Source organism: Puma concolor, chromosome F2, assembly GCF_028749965.1.
Source record: "Puma concolor isolate L17-30 chromosome F2, mPumCon1.1.hap2, whole genome shotgun sequence".
NCBI lineage: Eukaryota > Metazoa > Chordata > Mammalia > Carnivora > Felidae > Puma > Puma concolor.
The window spans coordinates 12,666,044-12,690,696 of NC_141684.1; the positions used below are offsets into that span (position 1 = coordinate 12,666,044).

The window sequence follows — 24,653 nt, forward strand, 5'->3', positions numbered from 1 at the left end:
CTGAATTTCTTCTTTCACTCTCTGAAGTCTTGAACCTTAAAACAGTAAGCATGCCTTTTCTTTTTTAAATATTGTAAGGTGTAAACACCTTAGGAAACCAGCCAGAGGTAAAGAAAATTGCAAACACTGAATGTTCACCAAGCTTTGACAGAGTGGTACAATATGATGAAACAGATACACTGGTATAAAAAAAAAAAATACAGAATTAAGTATTATATCCGTTTCACTACGTTAGAGATGTCACTTCTCCAAAACTCAATTGTGCCCTGAAAGATAAAGATAATACTGTCCAACTTGTAAATCGTTAGAAAGACTGGAGATAATTCATGCATTCAACAAATATCTTTTGAACACATTTTCAGTGTCAGGTGTTGTGTTAAGCTCTGAGTGTGCAATAGATGACAGGTCTATTATATAGATTGCATTGGTCTCCAAAAGGTCTCTCCGGCCTCAGTAGTTCACATTTGGTTGGGGGATGGGCCAAGAAATAAATAAGCACAGAGCAAATAGATATTTACAAATGGCCTAAGTAAAAAATATGAAGTAAAGATTAAGATAGAAGTCCCCTTGGAAAATTTTTCTTATAGTTTTCAAGTTATTTGCTGACCTCACTTATTTATATGTCTAGAAAATTACCTTAATCCATTGGGGGTTCTCCCGAAAGATATGTCAGTCACCTGGGGTAAAATAAGGGAAAGCCTGATCAGGGAGAGAGAAAGTCCTCTCCTGTTCTTGGGCTCTAAAGAAAGAGGTCAAGAGGAATGGCCAGATTTACTCACAGCTAATGGCTGACTTGTCCAAGTGGCTAGCCTGAGGGCAGGGTTCCATGGGTTTGGATTTGAAGAAACGAAACACCATGAACTTATGTGGTGCATATAAAATCCTTTGTTCTTATAGAAAGGGAACTGAGGCAAACATTGGTGGCAAGAAAACTCGTAATCAATACCTTATGAAGTCGCAGGGTGAAGACTCATTGCCGTTTCTGGAAATAGAATTTCATGGAATAATTATTTTTATTTTTGGGTCATATTTCCCTGTTAGGTATTTTGAATTTAACCTTCTCGAGTACTCATTGACTTCCTCAACTCACACTGACTGATTCCATACGACTCTCCAGAGACTTTATGAGGTTGGAGATACGCTAACGGGTGGGTTTGTTCCTGCCCTCAAGCAGCCCAGAATGCGGAGAAGGCAGACAGTGGATGAATCACTGCAGTGCGACACAGTCCGTGGTCCAGTGGTAACTGAATGCCAGAGTTCAGAACCTTCAGTACATCAAATCTCCAGGGTGTGGCGTGTTGAAGTTTGCTTTGTCTTCTGGGATAGGAAAAAACAAAAAACAAAAAACCAACCGAGAAGGAAAGAGAGAAAGAAAGAAAGCGAAGAAAAGAAATAAGTCATCATATCCAGTCTGCACTTATCTGAACTTTTGATAGGGTTATTATGTTTTGACTAACCCAAGAGCTCGTTGTAATTTCTCTGAGCCTTATAGTGGTTGAGTCTACTCTCGGTCTGTCTAAGTCTGTAGCTGAGTCGACTCTGCTATTTTTTAAATCTGATATTGTGCCAGGAGGAATTCTCAGCAAAGACTGTTTTTGCTTTCAACCCTTCTGCCAAACCTGGGAAGCAGTCATCAGACCGAGTCACTTTGAGGGCATCCTTTGAGAACACTTTGAGTGTTCTCGTCAAGTATGTTGTGGTTGTCTAACTACCACGTACCAGTTTTTTGAAGAGGCCTTTACAGTTAGGCTCCCAGAGCTTAAACACTCTGTACACACGTCAAAGACCCCTCGATGTATGTCTCCCACCCTCACCGCTTTCCAGAATTCTAGTCTCGTATATCTAGCAGCCCCTTCCACCTCTCTACCTACTTATCTGACATGCTTATCAAAGATTACCTATGCAGAACAAAACTCGTGATTCTCTACCTTGTAAAACTGTCAACTTTTTAATACATAAGGAAAATTAATGATGCTCTTAACATTGTAATTCAATTCTATCAACCTTCCCCTGAACGAGGACCTGTCTAGGTAATTATCTATTGGTTGACTAAAAGCCCACGAGTGTAGTGAAGAGTATACACTTTGGAATCAAAGAGGCCATTCATAATTTGATCCTAAGCATTTCGGCACAACACTGTATGATTTTGAGCAAGTTACCTAACATTTCCCAATCTGAAAAGTAGAATTTAAAATATTACATTCATTCATTCATTCATTTAAAAAATGTTTGTTGCATAACTAAAAAGTATCAGATACTCTGATGAGCATCAGTATAAAAAGTAAAAAAACAAAACAAAACAGATATAAAGCTGTCCTTATGTTGCTTAAGGTTTATGATTGAGCATAATAAGTGTCAAACATACAACCAGTACTCAATAAACAATGGTTGCTGTAATGGTGTTAATGATTGTGCCCCCGACCCACTCATACGTTGAAATCCTAATGCCCAGTAGGATGGCCCTAGGAGGTGTGGCCTTCAGAGGTGGGGAGTGTGGAGCCCTCGTAAGGGGGTTAGTGTTCTCATGAAAGAGCCAAAGGCAGCTCCTTGGCCCCTTCTGCAATGAGAAGATACAACCTAGAATCTATAACCCAGAAGAGGGCGGTCACTTGACGATGCTGATACTCTGATCTCAGAAGTATAAGAAATAAATATCTATTCTTTATAAACTACTCAGTCTGTGGCATTTTGTATAGCAGCCTGGACAGACTAAGACAGGGGCTTGGTTCTTTTCCTTTTGACACAAGGATCATCAGCCACCTATCCCAACTTCCTTCAGACATCTCCTGATTCTTTTTTTTTTTTTTTCAACGTTTATTTATTTTTGGGACAGAGAGAGACAGAGCATGAACGGGGGAGGGGCAGAGAGAGAGGGAGACACAGAACCGGAAACAGGCTCCAGGCTCTGAGCCATCAGCCCAGAGCCCGACGCGGGGCTCGAACTCACGGACCGCGAGATCGTGACCTGGCTGAAGTCGGACGCTCAACCGACTGCACCACCCAGGCGCCCCAGACATCTCCTGATTCTTAATACAGAGCTATTTTTACTTTGCCATGGTGCCTTATGCCATCATCTACTGTAGCGGTACTCAGTTTTTATTTATTTACTTATTTTATGAAATTTATTGTCAAACTGGTTTCCATACAACACCCAGTGCTCATCCCAACAGGTGCCCTCCTCAATACCCATCACCCACCCCCCATCAACCCTCAGTTTGTTCTCAGTTTTTAGGAGTCTCTTATGGTTTGGCTCCCTCCCTCTCTAGCCATTTTTTTTTCCTTCCCCTCCCCCATGATCTTCTGTTAAGTTTCTCAGGATCCACATAGGAGTGAAAACATATGGAATCTGTCCTTCTCTGTATGACTTATTTCACTTAGCATAACACTCTCCAGTTCCATCCACGTTGCTACAAAGGGCCATATTTCATTCTTTCTCATTGCCACGTCGTACTCCATCGTGTATATAAACCACAATGTCTTTATCCATTCGTCAGTTGGTGGACATGTAGGCTCTTTCCATAATTTGGCTATTGTTGAGAGTGCTGCTATGAACATTGGGGTCCAAGTGTCCCTACGCGTCAGCACTCCTGTACCCCTTGGGTCAATTCCTAGCAGTGCTACTGCTGGGTCATAGGGTAGGTCTATTTTTAATTTTGGGGTACTCAGTTTTTAAATTTAAATCAAAGAGCTAAAATTATTTGTCCTCAGAGGATCACTTGGCTAGTCCTTCCTGCAATGTAGGGAAAGCATCCAATTATTGTCTGAGTAGGCCCTCAACCACATATAGCACCTACTCGATGTGGTAAGATAAGGTGTATGAGGAAGTGAGCATGTTCACTGAAGGTTATAAAGAAGCATGTAATGCTTGTAGTAAAATACAAGAAATAGGTTTTAATTGTAGCAACACACCATAAGCAGTCAGGTGACACCTATAGCCACAAAACAAGAATGCTGTTCAATAACTGGAGTAGCTCGAGACCCTAATAACCACAGCTGCAACTGGTGTCAGCTAGAAGCCAGCTTAAACCAATTCAGTCGCAGCCCATGAGTGCCAGGTGATACCACCCTTTGATGAACAAAATGTCACTGCAACAACCTGGGGGGCCAAAGGCTGGTTGAAATCGCCTGAGGCGCTGAATGGTCTCCTTTTTATATTTAGCCCCAGGAATTCATGCCCTCCTTCCTCCAAAGGAGCAAGGATTCAGTTCACAGCAGAGAAAAGTCCAAGGAACACGATTCCCGTCACAAATGGAGACAATCAGAAACTGCCTATTTTCAGACACGATACATGGAGCTCTGAAATGGTTTGATTTTCATTTGCACCGGACAAGCAAATACAACCGTATAGAATGGTAGGCAAAAGACACACAAATTGGCCGGTGTGAAAGATTTTCTCTCTGTGCTCTCTGGGCATGGAATGTAATGAAAATGTAGGTGGCCTGGGGACAATTGTGATTCTGTGCCTATGCACCAATGGGTAGGTCATTTCCTTTCCGTGGGCCTTCATATCCTCAGTTGTGAAAAGGCAGTTGAGCAGGAAGCTTTAGAAGGCTCTTTGGGTCTTCAAGAGGATGGAGCCGTGGAATGGCTCAGGCCCAGACCTCTCTCTATCTGTGGTTCAGATCACTGACATCAGCCTCCTAGGGCATTTTGCCAAATTCTGGGCTTCCTTTCAGGAAGTTGCTTTGCATTAAATAGGCTCTTTCTGGATCTTTAGTCCCACACTATTAGCCAGATTTCACCTTGTTAACTACCTGCATTTTCTCCTCTTTGAGCCTTGGGGCCCCTCTTTGTATAGTAGCTGAATTTGCTGCCCGGGCAGCTGCACTAGAATTTCCAGTGGGTTCCTCTATTCAGCCTTTGCTCCAGGCCAAGAGACAGGCCTCCTTAGAAGAAAGGAAGATTGTACTTTTATAAGCTCTTTATTAACTCCCTTTTCTCAATGTAAGCATCTATAAACTCATGATAAGTGGGAATTGATGGACATTAGGAATTAATGGACCCACCCAGGTATTTGTCCTGTAAATGATTATTAAGCATCTTCTATGTACCAAGCACTGCGATAAAGGTATTACACATATGATGTAATCAAACAAGTTAAAAATCTTAACCGACACGTACTGAGAATCTGGAAACATATATCCTACATGTCTGGTAAATTTTCCTTATTTTTTTCTTTCATAATACCTTTTCCCTAAGAAAAGATAAAAATACATTTTATCAAGATATAATGAACATTTTAAGTACACAATTCAATGACCTTTGACCAATAGGTGAATCCACGGAACCACTCCAATGAAAATATAGAACATTTACATCATCTCTAGAAATTCCCTCATTCCCCTTGGCAATCAACACTCTTCTATATCTGGCCCCAGGCAAGCACTGATGTATTATTATAGATGAGTTTTGCCTACTCTAGAATTTCATATAAACGGACTCATACACTGTGTTTTCTTGGGTCTGGTTTCTCGCCCTCTGCATGTTGTTTTTAAGATTTATCCAGATTGTTTACATGTATTACTCATTATCCCTCCCTACCGTTGAACAATTTTCGTTGTAAGGCTATACCATAGTTAGTTTATCTCTTCATATATTGATGACATTTGAGTTGTTTCCAGCTTGAGCTATTATGATAAAGCTGCTATAAATGCTCATGGACAAGACTTTGTGTGAATACACGTTTTTATTTCTCTTAGGTAAGTACCTAAAAATGGAATAGCTAAGTCATATTTAAGTATATGTCCTACTTTATGAGAAACTGCCAAACTGATTTGAGAATAGTATCATTTCATACTCCTAGAGTTTTACCTGCTCTATATCTTCACCAATACTTAGTATTGTCAGTCTTTTCATCCCAGCCTCTCCAGTGGATGCTTAGTCGTATCTCATTGTAATTTTAACTTCCATTTCCCCGACGACTAGCGACACTGAGCGTTTGTAGATGTGCTTATTGGTCATTCCTATATCCATATACTGTTTGTTGAAGTACTTTGGGTTGTTAGACTCTTTATAATTGAGCTGTAAGAGTTATTTATATTCTTGATACAAACTTTTCATTAGGTATGGGCACTGGGAAAACTTTCCCCCAGACAGTGGTTTATTTTTTCCGTTCCTTAATGGTTTCTTTCAAAGGGCAGACATTTGTAATTCTAATGAAATCCAGTTTATTACTTATTTTTTCTTTGTGGTGAGTTATTTGGGGTAAGGTCCAAGAAGCCTTGATTTATTCTAAGTTTGTGAATGTTTTCTCCTATGTTTTATTTTATGAGTTTTATAATTTTAGTTTACCTGTAAGTCTATGACCCATTTTGAGTTAATTTTTCTGTAGAGTATGAGGTACAAGCCAAATATTATTTTTTTCTATAGCTATCTAGTTTTTCTACTACAATTTGTTGAAAGGATTATATTTCCTATATTGACTTACCTGGGTGAATTTTCTAAAAACCAATTGACCATATGAGTGAGAGTCTGTCTCTGTATTCTCTATTCTGTTCTATTGATGTATATATCTCTCCTTATGGCAATACCAGGCTGATTGATTACTGCATCTTTAGAGTGAGTAAAACACTATGTCACTCCTTTTAAAAATTGTTTTATCTATTTTAGATTCTCTGACTTTCAATATTAATTTTTAAATCAGCTTGTCAAGTCTTATTTTAAAATAGCCTGCTTGGGGGCACCTGGTGGCTCAGTTGGTTACCCTGGTCATGATCTCATAGTTCCTAAGGTCAAAATCTGTGTAGGGCTCTGGGCTGACAGCAGAGCATGCTTCGGATTATCTCTCTCCCTCTATCTCTGCCCCTACCCTACTCGCGCACATGCATGCTCTCTCTCACTCTCTCTCAAAATAAATAAACATAAATAAATAAATAAATAAATAATAGCCTGCAGGGATTTTTACTGGAGATGCATTGAATCTACATGTTAACCTGAAAAGAATTGACAGTTTGACAATATTCAGTGTTCCAATCCATGAGCATGGTATATCTATGCTCCATTTATTTTTCTTCTTTTTTGTTGCCCTGGCACTGTTTTATAGTTTTTAGTATATAGGTATTGCATATATTTTGCAAAACTTATTCCTAAGTATTTCATGCTTTTTGATGCTATTGTAAAATCTTTTAAGATTTTCTCCCAATTATTGATTACTAGTACAAATATGCAAATACTTTTTGTATATTGATTTTTTGTTGTATAATCTTTCTAAATTCAGTTATTTGTTCATAAAGCTTTTTGTAGAGTCCTTAGAATTTTTTATCTGATAACATTATCTGTGAATAAGAACTGTTTTATTTTTTTTTTTCTTTTCTTTTCAATCTATGTGCATTTTGCTTCTTTTACATGCATTAAAGTGACTAGGATCTTGTTTGTTGTTGAATAGAAGTGATGCGAGTTAAATGTCCTTCTCTTATTCCCATTCTTCCAGAGAAGCATTCAGTCACAAGCCATAATATATAATGTTAGCTGTAGGATTTTTTTGTAGAGTAGTTTTCGGACAATTTGTTCATGAATGCTTTTTTATTTCGTGAGATGTGGTTTTTCTCCTTATTCTGCTAATATGGCAAATTACATAGGTTGATTTTCAAATGTCATATTACCTTTGCATTTCTGTTTGTTCATACATATGTATCAAAAATTAAAAGCTGCTTTAAACTCACTGCTCATTGGTCAGCCTTGTCAACAGATGGGCTTCTATATAAGATGTGGATTGTTCACTGTGTTGAAGGATTCCCATATGTCAGTATTTGTATTTCTTTTCTCTTTGGCTGATCAGATTCCCCATAAAGGAATTTACTAGCACTTCCTCAAAGGTTAAGGCCTGTTTCCCACTAATTTGTTGCTTCATGAAGGAAGAGAATATCATTGTAGGGCATATGAATATGTTTCCTGTTTTATTCTCTAATGTCAGTTTTTTCTGCTTTCCTTCTGGCTCAACTTCTCCAGAGACCATACCTTCATTCTTCTATGACCTAGGAGAGGGATGTTGCCTATTGCGTGAGAAAGAAGAAGGGATCTGAAGGTCTGACTTCTTATACAATCTTGAGTCAATCATTCTGAGCCCACTTACAGAAGTACCTGATCTTTTGAACTTCTGGAACTTTCTGGAGTTTCATGGTACAAAATAGTTTGCTTTCAGGATTCCCTGTATTTATAGCTTGGGTTTCAGTATTGCAGAATATCGTTGCTATATCTTGTTGCTAATATTGTTGTTGTTTCTCCTCCCTTTATCTTTGTGAATTTATGCCTTAAAACATTTTTTTCACTGTCTTTTAAAATAATTTGGAGAAGCAGCAGAAATTAATGAGGGAGTTCAATCTTTCAGAGAGTCCTGGCATCAGTTTTTAAACATATTTTTAAATATTTTCATATTTGATGAGGAAACTGTGATGTTGTAAGACTAGAAAAACAATCGCAGACTTTTCCGTAAGACCTTGTAATCCTCGTAAGTGGTTTTCTTTCTCTCAAAGGCAGTGAAGAGCATTGAGGGATTTTAAGTAGAAGAGTAATGTAATCAGAATTATGTTTGGAATATGAAAAAGTTGTTGAGAATAGTTAGGAATAAAGGCAGGGAGACTGGTTAAGAGGTTCTAGCAGCAAGAACAACCAAAGAGAAAGCTATGGCAATTTCCTCTTGGGCAGAGGCAGGGCATCATGGCCTAGAATCCTGACTTCTGCTTTCAAAGACTTCTTTCTATCATCCATCCTTCTTTCCTTCAATGAGGATGAATCCTACCAGGTATGCCTTCTAAATATCACTCCACTCTACCTTCTTTTCCTCTCCATACTAGACAGCCATCTATCTCCCCAGTGGCCTCAAGATACATCATGCATCTTTCACTGCTGCCTGAATGGCTTCTCTAGAGCACAGGCTGATTCTGTGTTTCTTCAAATGAAAACTTTTCAATGGTTCCTCAAAGTTCAGAGGACAAAGTTTGAGATCCTCGGTCTAACATTTATTTTTATTGCATTTTGCAAAAGTATCCAGCAACTGTAGTGTACAGGAAATTTTCTTAAAGAAAAAAATAACTGATCCTTTATGATACACAGTTTGAAAAACACTGCTTTAGATAACCTTCTCTGTGTTGTTAAAACTTGTGAGGCACCAGCTTCCTAACCACATTGATCTGGCCTCCAATGCTTAGAAAGGCCTGGGAAGTAGTAGAATATTAGTGAGAGAAAGAAAAAAGAAAGGAACACTAACATCTGTCAAATATTTGCTGCCTTTGTGTGACTTTTCTGGTAGCTTTACATATGTAGCAAAGTAAAGAAACTATTTTAACTCCTGACATTAGAGTTTCTCTTAGGGATGACACTCTTTGCTTAGAGAAATACCTTGATGGATCACTTTTGATGGGCAATGTAAGGCCTCAAAACAGAGCATGCAATATAGATGAGCATGTAATTAGTGCTGAGGAAAAGGAAAATGGAGGTACCAAATAGCCTCACAGAAACTTGGAGCCCATGGAGAAAAGTGGCCAAAAAGAAATTCAAGATGGCAGAGCAACATGAAGATGCTATTTTAAGCCAAAAATCAAAATAGCTGATTGCTAAAGTTTTATTGTTTAAATTGCTATGATATTAGCCATTATATTCTAAGGCATTTTTAGTAAGGATGCACACTAATACATAGTATGAATGGTTTTGAGAGTATACCAAAGAAAGGTGTGTGTTTCATATTTAGTTAGTTTGAAACAGGAAGAAGATAATAGAAAAGAGATGAGATGAAAACGAGCAGAACTTGATGGAAACCAGAACTCATAGTCAAGAGTAAGTAGGAGAATGTAAATATGCCATCACCCAGAAGTCACACAAAGCTTGGGCAGGGCACAGCATATCCCACTGGACACGGGATACATACTGTGAACCAAAATTTAAAAATCTCTCAATGCATGGTGGCTTCATAACAAATTGCCACAAAATCAGAGGCTTACAACAACAAATATTTATTATTGGATCATTTTTACAGGTCAGGAATACAGGCAAACTTAGCTGGGTCCTCTGCCTCAAGGCCTCCCATATTTAGAGAGAGATGGGGAGGGAGAGAGGGATTTATGCTCAGGACTTGCCTTACACAATTGTGAGGGCTGGCAAGTCTGAAATCTGGCAGGCCGGATATTCACGCAAGAGTTGAAGTCTTGAATCCAAATTCAGCAGGACGATAGACTGCAAACTCAAGAAAGATCTCCACGTTGCAGTCTTGCGGAGAATTTCTTTTTCTTTGAGGAACCATAGTCTTCGCTCAGTTAAGGTCTTCGACTGAATGAGGTCCACCTACATTATGGAGAGTAGTATGCTTTATACAAATTCTTCAAATAAACTAAATGTTAACCGTTACTCAAAGTCTACCAACTTTTTTTTCAAAGTCTACCAATTTTGACGTTAATCCCATCTACAAATTACCTGCACCAAACCCCTTTAGATTGGTGTTTGACTAAACAACTAGGCATCATAAGCCAAGTAGACATACAACATTAGCTATCACAGGCTGCAGTCAAGATGTTGGCCAGGGCTGGGTCCCGTCTGAAAGCTTAATGAGGGAAGACTAGATCTTCTTCCAAGTTCATCGGTTATTGGTAGAATTCAATTCCTTGCATGCTGTTACATTAGTGGCCTAAGTTCTTTGCTGGCTATTGGCAGGAATTTGTCTTTGTTTTTTGCCACATGGACCTCTCCATCTGGTAGCTTGTTTCATCAAGGCCAAGGGAGAGAGTCTATTAGCAAAATAGAAATCGTAATCTTATGTAACCTCGTCAAGGAAATGCTATCCCATGACTTTGCCACATTCTGTTGATGGCACACAAGTTGTTAAACCAGTCCACAACCAAGGGAGAGAATTATACAAGGGCCTGGACACCAGCAGGTGGGTGTCATCTTAGAGTCTGCTTGTCACAGTCTGTTTATCTCTGTTAACATTTGGATTTCAGGTAGACTATTTCATCAGAATTCTCTCAAACAGTTGCTGAAGTAAGCACTTTTATTCCCACTTCACACATTAAGGAATTAGAACAACATAACATATGAAGTAACAGGCAGAGGTGGCAATCAAGCCAGCATCTATTTGCTACCAAATGCTGCATCTTTCCTATTATACTGTAAGGGAAGTCAGCGAGGCATAAAAAATATCGGGAGTAAGCATCTCTGAGAACAACCTTCTTTTTCTGTTTCTAAGCGTTGAGATCCAATCCTGCAATCTGTGATGGTTTCCTTTTTTGATTCACTATAAATTTCTATTAGAAAGACTGATAGGCATTTCTATTTCTCAAATCTAGGTACTTCACAGACTCTTAACTTTTTCAGAAAGAGCTCTAAGACCAGAAGTGGAGTTTCTGGGATTTTTCTCAGAATTTCTTCTCATTCTTTATATTCCTGGGGTTTTTTCCAGGCTTATGATCTCTTATTATAATTTTTGGTGCCTCTTTGCATGGCAAGGATGAGCCTAATTTTTTGCTGTCCTCGTCATCTGACTCCAAAACTGGAGATATTCTCTTTGCCTGCAGATTTAATCTTACCTCATTCTTCAGGTTAAAACTCTGGATCTTATTTCAAGTTGTGCCCTTGGTCCTAAACTCTGGCTTCAAGATCTGCATTTATAACTGATTCTCATACCTCAGTACCTGCCTGCCATCCCAGTTTCTCTAGGATTAGGATCACTACCTTGATCCCTTCAGGACTTCCAAGGGTGTGGAGTCACGATTCTGAACCCAGTACCTTGTAGCTAGGTCCTCTTTTCTACTTCCTGCTGACCCTCTTCTTCTTTTAGCCTGTAGTTATTATTTAAATGTAATTCATCCCAGAGAAGTAGAGGATATGGAGCCTTCTGACGCTCCTTCTGGGTTTGTAAGGGTGGGAAATGGCAATAATTTATATTGTTTATATTGTGAGGTCACTTGTTACAAACATTGGACACAAATGAAGAAAGTTCCAGGCTAAGGGTGTGGGAAGAATAGCAATTTGGAAGCAGAGGCCTTTCTGCAGGTCATTAATCATGAAGTAACCTGTGGCTATTCTGGAGGCAGCAATTTACCCAGACATCCATACAGCAGACTATCTCTCCCTCTTACACAAGCTTCTTCCATTGACTCCCATTTCACAGAATATGGAATCCAATGCCTAGGCTTGTATTCAAGGGTTTCCCTGGCCTTATGGCAAGCAGTTTTTCCAATCTTACTTCCATGTTCTGTGCATGACAAGCCTTTCCCCCTCCTCGTGTACAATAGTCTTCCCTTAATTATTCATCTTTTAAACTTGATAGAACATCTTTTCATTCAGGTCCATAAACACCGTATTCCTAGATAGCACTTCCTGTTCCTTACTAGAATCCCAGTGAAATTCTCTTTTATCTATGATCCTCAGTGCACTGTTTATATCCACTGAAGCACATCTTTCATTCTATCAGGTGATTTGACTCATTACTTACATGCCTTTCTTTTCTTATTAGCCCAGAACACTTTTATTTTTTTTTAATTTTTTAATGTTTATTTATTTTTGAGAGAGAGACAGACAGAATGTGAGCAAGGGAGGGGCAGAGAGAGAGGGAGACACAGAATCCGAAGCAGGCTCCAGGCTCTGGGCTGTCAGCACAGAGCCCGACGCAGGGCTTAAACCCACGAGCCGTGAGATCATGACCCGAGCTGAAGTCACACATTTAACCAACTGAGCCACCCGGGCGCCCCCAGAACACTTTTTAAATAGTTAACTTTGTATTCTTAATTTCATTCCCACCCTCAAATTCTATCACAATGTCCTGAGCGAGGCACGGTGATAAAATGAGGTTGAGGATAGGAGATAAATTTGGGAATCAGACACACCTAAATTTGGAAATAGGTTCTGGAAGTTACTGTGTGATTGGAAAAGTTGTTTAGCCCTCAAGTCTTGGTTTCCTCATCTGTCAGATGAGAATAGCATTGCCTGCCTCCAACATTTGAGGTAAGAACACAGTAGTATTAACTCTATAGAAAGATCGGTGCAACATAGGGTATACAGCACTGTTTCTTCTCCAAATTTCCCGTTTTCACAACCCAGAGCTCACTCCCCATCCAAACTCCCCTCTCACCTCCTCTTCCTACTTACACCCCTACTATTAATAAATGTTTATGAAATTGGAATGAATCCTCTGTCATTGACCTGCTTGAATCAGGAAGCAAATGACTCACAGGTTTTAAACAATCTATTGACTTTGCTCTCTGCAGACTTTCGGTTGTTTGGTGCTTTGCATTCTTGCTTTTCTCTTCCTTCCTGCCCTGATTTGCTATAAATCCATCTTTTGTGCTCTCTTTCTGTTCTAAAATTTCATTTTCACCTTCAAGCTCTTTGTTTACGTTGTGTCTCTCTTCTGCTGAAAGAGCGTGGCCTTGAGAAGCTGACATTCGTTTAATCTTCTGGCTTCTCAAAATCTGTATTTATGAGTTTCCTCATGTTCCCAGTGCTGGGGACTGCACACACATGCCAGAGCTTTCTGAGTAAGTGCTCCAACCTGAAAGGAGAGCTGTTCCAAGGTTATGTCACCCCCCACCATGGTGCTTCCTCATCGACAGCCAGGAAAAAGAAAAGTTTCCATGGAGATGAAACAGAAACGAGTCTGTCTGATCAATTCTGATTTTTATAAATAGGAATCCATTTTAAGTCTAAGTTTGTAGCCTGAGCTGCTGTCATAGTTAAAAGGAAAGTAGGAAGTTACCCAGTAAATTTCTAGCATGGAATATCTACCTACTTCAGTATAATAGAGAAGAGGTCCTTGCCCTAAGAGGGCTTAAAATTTAGTTGGGGAATGAAAAGTAATACACAAGAAGGAGAGGTTTATTAAAGCTAGGAATAGGAAGAGCTAGTTTAATTAACACTTATTGACTTACTGCATGAATAAATCAATACAGATTTCTATGGACTGAATGTGTTCCTCCCAGTATTCGTATGTCGAAGCCTTAGTCCCTAATGGGATAGTATTTGGCGATGGGGTCTTCAGTCCTAAGAGAGGAACCTTCATCCCTCTCTCTCTTTCTCTCTCTCCCTCTCTCTCCCCACTCCCCATAATGAGAGGACACAGCAGAAAGACAGCAAACCAGGAAAAAAGGTCCACACCAAACCCAACTATGCTGACATCCTGATCTTGCAATTCCAGCCTCCAGAAGTGTGAAAAAAAAATTTGTGTTGTTCAGGTCACCCAGTTTATGGTATTTGTTATATTAATCCAAGCTGAGATGATGATTGAGAAAAATGATTAAATGAATGAATAAATGAAGGCTTGAGCTTTAACTCTTGTGCTTTAAAACCTAGACAAAGTTATTAATCCAAAGCAATTTAAGTCACCTTTAAATTATTTGCACTGGAACTCTAATTATATCATTAAGTCAGCAGTCTAGGCTATTTCAACAAACAAACTCTAAGTTACTACAATGGGCCAGACCATATAGTGAGTCCAAAAGGAAAGCAAGATGAATGAGATATTGTCCTTTCTCTAGAATAAAAACAGAATTTTCCCATCACCATTTTATGGATTATTGCCAAGTATATCCTAAGTATAGTCCCAGAATAGACCAGTAGAATATCATTAGTTTTCAGTACACTAATAGATTGAATGGAAAATTTGTTGGGACTCGGGAATACTTGCTGCTCGATCTGTAAATATTATGCAGTATATCTATTTCATCATTTGGAGAGTTTTACCACTCCCTCTCTGGAAGTAATTTGACACTATCCATCCTCTGTTTTAGGTATGTGAAATATATGTTATGTTCCCAGCTAGACTTTAAATTTCTGGAGAGTAGGTCTATTTTTTATTTATCTAAGCATCCCCCACAGAGACTAGCCTAGCACCTGACATATGATAGGCTCTCAATTATATTGACTGAGTGGATAAGTGTAATATAAAATAAAAATATGTATTTGCTCAATATGGATTTGGGGACCTTGCCGTGTGGAATGGCAAATCTAAGCGATGGAGACATAACGATGAGTAAAACTGGTTCTTGGTTCTCCAGGACCTCTTAATCTGGTTGGGAACTCAGAATGCAAATCAGTAGTGATAATCCAGTGTGCTAAGTATCGCAGTGATGATAAACATTGGGAGGTCTATGAGCAGTTGGCAGGGATCGAGAGTTCTGAAAAGACGTAGGAAGAGAGGTGAACTGGAAGCTGGACCTAAAGAATGAATGAGTTTGCCAAGCACAGAAGTTAGGAAGAGAGTTCCTTCAACCGAAGGATAAGAGTTCATGGTAGTGGTGAAATAGAGCTCACTGTGCACAGAAGGAACAACACATACAAAGGTTCAGAGAAATGAGAATGTCCAACCCTGAGGTGGCCAGGGTAAGGATGTGTTATGGAAAATCATCACATAGGAGAATAGCAACATACACCAGGGTCAGATCATGAAAGCCTGTCATGCCACATAGTTTGAATTTCACCTCTTGAATAATAATAATAAGCCTCTAGTTTTCTTTAAGAGTAGTATGAAGATAGCCAATTTTTTTTGTCTTAGAAAGACAATTCTGACAAGCGCAGGAAAAACGATCCTGAGGATCAAAGAAGGAAGGCAACATTTATTGAGTGATGACTATGTGCCAAGAAATTCATTAGAGGTTTTCACAGATATTATTGAAGTTTGCTTCATTTAATCCTAACAAAACAAGAGATAAGCATTAGTATGCTCCTTTAGCAGATTAAAAATCTGATGCCTAAAAATGGGAATGGGAATTGATTAGAAATTGAGAAACTACTTAAAATTCTAGGTGAGACCCAAAGTGGGTCAGTGCGAAACAATGGTGTTGGGCAGCACAGGTGGGGAGGGAAGGGGAAAGAGAAAACAACCTATTGGACAAGTATTTGGAAAACACAATTAATAGGATGGTCATTAGTTGGGTGTAGGCATGAAGAAGAGGACTAGTTAACGGTGAATGCAAACTCTGCAGAGTTGAAAACCTGGATCTCACATAACTACTGTGTTCAAATGGTTCTAAAGTCTTTCACATTTCCTCTCATACCTTTATCTTAAAATCCATATAGGTAGAAAAAAATTTCCCTCAATACGTAAGACAGAATTGTACAGCTTTGTGACTTTAATGTGTCTCCCTGGGAGTCAGCTATTGCGTGTGCCAAGGAAGATCCTAGATAACCAGTTTTAAAGACAATTTTACATCTTGTAACTCTCTTGTATAGGAGAATCCCTACTGTAAAGTATTCCGAGGAATTTGAAGGCAAACAAGTATATAAGTGCAAGGAATTGTATCCGATGTAAGACACCACCCAGACTCTTGGCAAGGCGAAATCACTTGGAAACAATTAGTGACTCAAGAGACTGATATCATAGAGGATCAAAGTGTTCACTGGGAAGTGATTTGGGAAGTGGAGAGGCCACCAGTGACTTCACAGCAAACCACGGAGCGATTGTGAAACTCAATGCATTTTGCAATGTTACACACAGAGGAGGAACGCTTCCAACTCCAGAGAAATCCTGCTGACATCCAAGAGGCCTCTTGTTTCCGTGTCCAAGGATCTCTAGTATCACATAGTCTCTCCTAGACTTCATTTGTGGTAGTCTACTCCCTATTTTGAGAGTTTCCTGAACAACTGACACGATTGACAAATTCAGTCAGGCGCATCCTCAACTATTTGTTTTACGAGGGAACCAAGAGTATAGGAGACAGATTAAAGTTGAGGTGATAAAAAACGATATAATATACCTTATCGACCCTTCCATGGTAGTTTGGACCACGTCCTCTGACCACTTTCCTCTGATGAAAGAGGAAATAAGAACAGAGGAGGTGAACGACACAGAAATTTACAAGGGGAGGAGACAGGCCAAAAAGCCCCTTTCCTATTTTGCAAACCTAAAGACTCCTAATTAATGTAGTTTCATAGCAGCTTACTTTTAATTTTACAGTTCTTAGCAAAATTTGTAGCCATAGTTTTTATAAGTATGGTCACCACTCATGATCCCTGAAATGCTTAATAATCCCTAAAATAATAGTGTCTAAGAAACTACATTGAGGGATGTGTATGTGCAAGCTTATGTACGTGTGTGTGTATGTGCATCTGTGCGTCTGTTTGTGTGTGAGAGCAACAATGGCTGCCAAGATGAGAAGATACCCTAAAATTCTCACATGGAGGCCTAGAACTTCATCTAGGTAGGAAGGTAAGTTTTATATAGTTCAAATATGATACTCAGGAAGAGAACCAGATCAATGAGCCAAAGTAATGGTAGTTATATATAAACTATCTCTATTTCCTTATGACATTATGTATCTATCATCTATCTATCTATCTATCTATCATCCATCATCACCTATGATACAAGTAAACTATAGAAATAGAAGGTGGATTGGTGGCTACCAGGAATGAGAAGGAGTGGGTAATGGTGACTAACTGCTTAATGGGTATGGGGGTTTATTCTGGAGTAATAAAAATGTTTCAGAACCAAAGAGATGTGGTGGTCGCATCAGTTGTGAGTGTACTAAATGGCACTGAATTATTTTACTTTAAAGTGAGTAATTTATGTTATATGAATTAAACATCAACAAAAACACTTTTTTAAATGGATTTGAACATAATTTTAAAGACTCATATTATAATTGAATGTAGCCAACAATTAAAAACATAAGTATATTGATGGGGCACCTGGGTGGCTCAGTCAGTTGAGCATCCGACTTCGGCTCGGGTCATGATCTCACAGTTCGTGGGTTCGAGCCCTGCGTCAGGCCCTGTGCTGACAGCTCGAAGCCTGGAGCCTGCTTTGGATTCTGTGTCTCCCTCTCTCTCTCTGCCCCTAACCCACTCACATTCTGTCTCTGTCTCTCTCAAAAATAAATAAACATTAAAAAATTTTTTTTTAAAAACCATAAGTATATTGAGTCCTAGGGGATAGGTAAAATTATGCCACTATGACTGAATATTTTATTATACAGAAAAAAAAATTGATATATAGTTAGTTCCTATTATTTTACCAACATAGCAGAATGGCTCTTCTTCTTCTGGGAATGGCCATACATGTAACAATGTTGCCATGGTTGTGATGGCAACAGGGGTTTTACCTAGCCCCTGTCCACAGTTGACTTGTTGAGGAGTGGGCACTTGTTCCAAGATGAAGTACTTAATCCTCATTCAGTCAAATTGTGGGTTAAAATTTCTATATCTTGGATTGTAAAATATAAAAGCGAAGGTTGGAAACCACTGGGTCAACTATTTTTCCCACTATGTAGACCAGAGAACCTGAGGAAAGAAGTTTGAAGGGAAAAAGGAATGAGGCAAACACACAAAGAAAAGCAAGAGGAGAGAAAAGGGGCTTCTATAACATTCATATTCTTCATTCCAGATGCATCTCTGAGATTGAATTCCACAATCCCTCTGTATCTTTTTAATACATAGTCTCTTTAACTTAAATTAGTAGGTTTCTTGTCCCTTGACGATGAATCATAACTATTACACAGTGCGGAAATGAATACTGCTTTATAGACGCAAATTCTTAATACCTTTGCATATCTTAAAGGCAATAGTGTGGAGACAATTTTCTTTCGAAAATAAAACATGGAAATTTATATAGGATTTTCAAGTTTGTAAAAAAAATTAATGCAATATCTAATTTCATACCAATACTCCCCTGGAAGTAAATGTTATTATCACCCCTACTTTAAGGATTAGAGGACTGAGACCCAGAAATGTCAAATGGCTTGCCCAATTAGCAGCAGAACAGGAACTAAGACCAATTTTTTTCCTCTAAAAGCAAGCAATCTTTACTGAGCAGTCATTCTGAGGGTCTTGTATTGGCAGCCAGAAGAGGGAAGCAACTTGGGATGCTCCCCTTCCAGCATTCTCTCAAGTTGGACTTCTGCTCCCATGGCCCACAGACTCCTTCCTACTTTGTGGGACCAAGTAGAGTGAACCACGCTGCCTGGACCAGTGCTGGTGTCTCCTGTTCCTACAAGGGTTTGCTCCAGGGCTCCCTGGTTGTCATGAAGGACTCTCAGGTCAGCTGGCTTGACTGCTCCCTGGAATCCAAAAGATTCCAACCATCTTTAGCTTTCCCCCTGGGGCCATTCCCCCTCACCACAGCACAGATCGCCACAGACAAGTGATTTTAAGGAGGCAACATTCTACAGCTGAGGGAGCTGTGCGAGAGTTTTTGTGTTCTCTAACTAAAAAGGCTACTTTTGGAATTTGTTTATAAGGCTCACTGCAGAAGTGACCTAGGCTCCAAGGTATCAAACCCAGAACAGGCTTCGAGCAGATTTCTGGTACGAGTAGTAGATAAGGACAAGGTTCCAGATTATAGCAAAAACGTTCATAATGGGGAGTAGGTAGGGAGTGGGAATAGTGCCTAGACAGGATACCTGCGCCGTTTACTTTCTTTGCTGGGCTTACAGAAGGTCAGGTTGGTATGGGGCTCTTCAGTGTCAGGGACCCAGGATCTGTCTGTTTTGTAGCTTCAACATCTTCAACACATGGTCTCCACCTCATGGCTCAAGACGGCTGCCCAAGCAGAAGCATTATGTTTGCATTCCAGGCAGCAGGAAGGAGAAAGATGATATCCCTTTAAGGACATTGCCTGAAAGTTATATACTCATTTCCATCTACGGAAAAGGCACCGAAGCGTAGGCATGAAATCATAGGTAGCTGCAAAGAGGATAAAAAAAAAAGGCAGTCTTTTTTTTTTAAACATTTTTTTTTTCAACGTTTATTCATTTTTGGGACAGAGAGAGACAGAGCATGAACGGGGGAGGGGCAGAGAGAGAGGGAGACACAGAATCGGAAACAGGCTCCAGGCTCCGAGCCATCAGCCCAGAGCCTGACGCGGGGCTCGAACCCACGGACCGCGAGATCGTGACCTGGCTGAAGTCGGACGCTTAACCGACTGCGCCACCCAGGCGCCCCAAGAAAGGCAGTCTTGATTCTGAGTAGACATGTGCCCAGCTAAAATTTGGAAGGTGCCTTAATAAGGAACAAAGGGATATTAGGTGGCACATAGCAAACTCTCCCCCAAGTGCGAAAGCTGCTGATGAAGTCTTTAAGTGGCTGTGCACGTGTGGCCTTTGTGAAAATGCCAAGATAGAAAGTTCTGTTTCGTTAGAACACACATGTCCTTTTCTAAAGAGGCATCCTGGTATCCCAGCACCCTGGGGAAGATGAGAAAAGAGATGTCTGCAGAGCAATAGAGGACACGAGATGTAGCAATGAAGAATAAAAACAACATTGTTATAATAATTATGATAATGATGCCTCACATTTGCATAACGCTTCAGATTTCTAATATTTAACGCATTCTAGTTGAACCCCAAACTATGTTAAGAAGAATTTTTAGTAATAACCCAATTTTAGAGAGGAGAAAATGGAGAAGCAGGTAGGTTAATTGCTTCTGTAAAGTTGGTTAAGCAGCGAATAAATCCTACTCCAGGGCGCGAGCACTGTCATGAACTCCAATTCTCACATTCTTCGAGGAATGCAATGGCAACATAAGTGTGTAATTCCAGCTTCTATATATTCCTTCGTTTATTCGTCAGTACACGTTTACTGAGAGGCCCAAAGAATACAAAGGTAACAAAATAGCCCTGCATCCCAAGACTTGAGAATCTAATAGCAAAAGTGGCAAAGTTATGTATAATATTTATAGAGATTGTATACTTATATTTTATATGTGATATGTAATTTTATTTTATATGTAAATATATTTATATGTAATAATATATATTGTATATTGTATATTTATATAGTATAGTTTATATATTAAGGTATATACTATAAGTATGACTATATATTATATATATACATAATTTATATATATAAAAACACAACATATTTGTGCTTTTATAAAGAATATATTCAAAATTCAGTTTTCCAATTTTCCTTTTCAAGCCTAAGATTCTATGCCAACAGAATTCAAAAGCTAGCCTGTACCGTAGAACTCTTGTCTTTCGCATTCAGGCTTCCTTTCTCTCTTAAAGCTTCCTCTCACCATGTTTTCCATTCCTTGTTGATGCAGTTCTCAGACGTAAGGTCGCACAGCATCCCAGCGAAGTAACTATCGCTATACCTATTTTATAGAAAGAAAGCACAAGGCCAAGGTGGAGAGAAAAGATGCTCAGGATAGAAGCAAATCTACACCAAACCAAAGTCTCCACGCTTTTAAGTAGGATCCTTGACAAAACTACAGAAACCTAATAATAAAAAATGTATTTATACACTCATTATAGTAACCATCGCTCTGTGTTCCTCTAACACAACGCTCTGAACACAGCAAATTGCTCTACTTGCCTGGAACCAGGTTGAGAGCTCTCTACGTATCGGAAGGTAATAATAATCATAGTTAATATTTATTGACCACTTAGCAGAGGCCACGTGCTTTGTTAAATATTTGACGAGTGCCTCCTTTCATCTTTAGAACAATGCCGTGAGGCCAAGGATGATATTCCCTCATAGTGTATGAAATTACCAAGAGCCAGCCATATGCCTATATTCACTCAGCTCCTAAGAATCACACTTGGTCTGGGTCTCACAATCTAAGTTCCCAATCACTCGTCCTACTGTTGTAGCCCTCAGAGCAACTACGCAAGAATTTACAGGGAGGCAAATTGTTGATATTGCTTAAAATTTCATTCGTTTTGCTCTGCCCTAAAACAAGCAATAGTGTGCAAGTGTTGGACAACCATCTGTAAAAGTGGTGTCCATATGGTTTCTAAAAAATTTGCTTTCCGCCGTGTTATGAGTCTTCTGTAAAAAATGAACACATGGGCCTGGTCTGTTCTTTACCTTCCTGTACAGGGCCAATTCATCATTTTATGTTGGTACCAAGTGGTTCTATTCCACTATTTTATGTGGAATAGAAAGTCATAACAAAGCACTTGGACGTGTTTATTGCCTATTTTGTTTATTCGTTTTTGTGTACCTTCTGACTTACACCGCTGATATTAATATTTTAAAATATTCAGTGTTTTCCTGAGATTTTTTACCCCATATCTGGCTTTTTCTAAATTTGATTGATGTTGTTCTTTTTATGTCTCATATAATTTTCTTCTGGTCTTTTAGCTAGTTTCGAAATAGAAACCTACAGTTTTTATCTGTTTTGAAGATGTAATTTTCTGGTCTAATTTTATTGTCTATAGGGATTTTGTTATTGTTCTTCCACTTTTGTCTCACGATAGTTTGGAATTGGATATGCCCTCGATACTTTACTGTTGCTCAGTTTTATACAGAATTAACTTTCATGAACTTTTAGTAGGTAGTTCAGGGTAGCATGTTCAACTTCACCCCCTCTTTGACTTTTTCAGGTAGTGTTAACAAATATGGCAGCTTGTCTTCTGAGATTTCATGGCTCTTCTGCCCTGCCCTGCTTTTATTGGACCTTTTCTCCTTTCTCTGATTCTTCTCCAGTTCCATCTTGGTTCACCCACTAGAAGTTTCTTTTCAGTGTGGAGTCCTGTCCTGGAAAAGAGTCCTGGCTAGTGAGTTTTGAGAGTTTATAAGACCTAGAATGATCCAGCCCCTTAAACAGAAATTTGCACTCACCTACTACCTGAATGGGAGAGATCACCCTAAGTCTTAGATGCTGCTTCCCAGTGGATGCCTACGGGTGCTTACCTTCTCCTGTTCTCTATGAGGTCAGACATGCCTTTATTTCCCTTTGTCGCTTCTAGGCAAATGCCAATACCATGCAGGTCTTTGGCTATATAGTTTTTCCTCACTTGCTGGTATTTTGAAGTTCATAAGAATATTTTTTCATCTGGTTTTGTTAGAAATATTACCCATGGGTTTTGGTTTTATTATCTCGTTGTTCCCTCTCTTTTATTTTGAGATTCTGAGATATTCAAAATTCATACTGTGGTAATTACCAACTTCCGAGAATCCCCTGGGCATTTTATACTTATCTTCTTGTTAATAATTTCTACCTTAATCCCATTGTGATTTGGGGACATATTCTGTATAGTTTTATTTAGTTAATGTTTGCTTCCAGGGAAGCTCTGTGTGAGTCTTCTTATATTTCTAAAATCTAGCCAGTGCTTGCCATATACTGACATTCAATAAATATTTGTAGATCGTTATTTTTGTCTGTTTTTCTTTCATTATTCATCAAGAGTGCTTTGCATAGCTATTATATACCTGGTAGTAACATAGCCACTTTGGAGTTTGTCTTAGTCCTTTCAGACTGCTAATAACAAAATACCACAGATTGGGTAGAGAATAAACACAGAAATTTCTTTCCCACAGTTCTGGAGACTGGAATTTCCATATCAGGGTGCCATTATGGTCCAGTGAGGGCCCTCTTCTAGGTCATAGACTCTTCATTGTGTCCTCACTTGACAGAAGAGACTAGGTAGCTCCCTGGGATCTCCTTTATGAGGACACTAGACCCATTCATGAAGGCTCCACCCACATGACCTGACCAACTCCCACAGGCCCACCTCCTAACATCATTGCATTGGGAGTTAGGAACATGTGAACTTGGGGGACACACAAACATTTAGACTATAACAGAGGTACAAAGAAATGAAAGATATAGGTTTGTCCTAAGATACTTTATATCTTTAAATCAGAGACTTTTGTGATTGAAGACATTGTTAGAGTCACCCAGGTGTACTGAAACCATTAAACAATTGAAATCACAGAGCTTAGATAGAAGTACATTTTGACTCACAAGATGGTAACAGTAGTATTGTAGTGTGTTCTCAGTCTACTATGTGTAGAGGACTGTTCCGTGGCTACATATGGTGCTAGAAGAAAGAACCCAGTAGTTGACTGCCTGGAATGTTTCCTGCCATGTATATGGGTCATGAGAGTGGCATAATTTATCTATATATTTGTATTCTGAGATAAAAATCTGTTTACATTGCATAAAGATAATACGATTGTTTCAAAAATGAAATTGAAGGTGAACATTGAGTTTGCAGGAAGCTTGGAACTTATACATAGTAGTGCTATCAACAAAATAGAACTTTCAGAAAATCTGAGTTCAAGCTTCTGAATTTCTACTTGTATACCCAACATTTAATGAGTACTTACCATATTTCCTACACTCTAGAGTTTTACATATATTCAACTTATTTACTCTTCACAGCTTTATCAGTAAGTTGTTACTCATTTCATAATCTTGGGAAATCACCTAAATTTACAGAACCTCATCTCTTCACCTATATGGCATGGGTCACCAGTGCTACTCCATTGGGCTCACTCAAAGCTTTTGTGATGTAATGTATGTAAACACAGTCTATCGTCTGAAAGTAATACGCTATTATTATTTCCAGCCCATTGCACTGTGATAACTAACACACGGGGCGATATGACATAGGGACTGAACGGCATAGTATAGAGTACAACTGCTATACCAAAGGAAGATGTTGACAGCTGGCATATTGAGGCGAGAAATGGATTCACACAGCACAGTGGCTTTAGTCATGAATTAAAATGTGAGGAGGAGAGAAAACATGAAAATTGTGGAGTAAGACTAAAATATTTCCTGAAATACAGACAACGGTTATCTTTGTGAGACGAAAAAGTAAACATTAAGAATAACATAGAAGCATAACAGAATATAACGAATGTTTGTTGACATTTAAGATATATCTGATTTCCATCACTGTCTTTTCTCGAAGAGTCACAATTATTCCTGTGCAGGTTTTGCTATCTTTTTTGGCTATAACCTTCTTGAGGACAGGAACGAGCGCTTTTTCACTAAA

The 24,653-nt window shown here is 39.0% G+C and overlaps 1 long non-coding RNA gene across 1 annotated transcript; it reads right to left on the reverse strand.

The window, feature by feature from the left end:
* Positions 1–1,003: 1,003 nt before the first annotated feature.
* LOC147571834 (uncharacterized) lies at positions 1,004–24,078 on the reverse strand. The gene is made up of 3 exons (XR_015247031.1): positions 23,980–24,078; positions 20,881–21,016; positions 1,004–1,317 (listed from the first exon to the last, which is right to left on the reverse strand). It is a non-coding gene; the product is annotated as an uncharacterized LOC147571834 (long non-coding RNA).
* Positions 24,079–24,653: the final 575 nt, after the last annotated feature.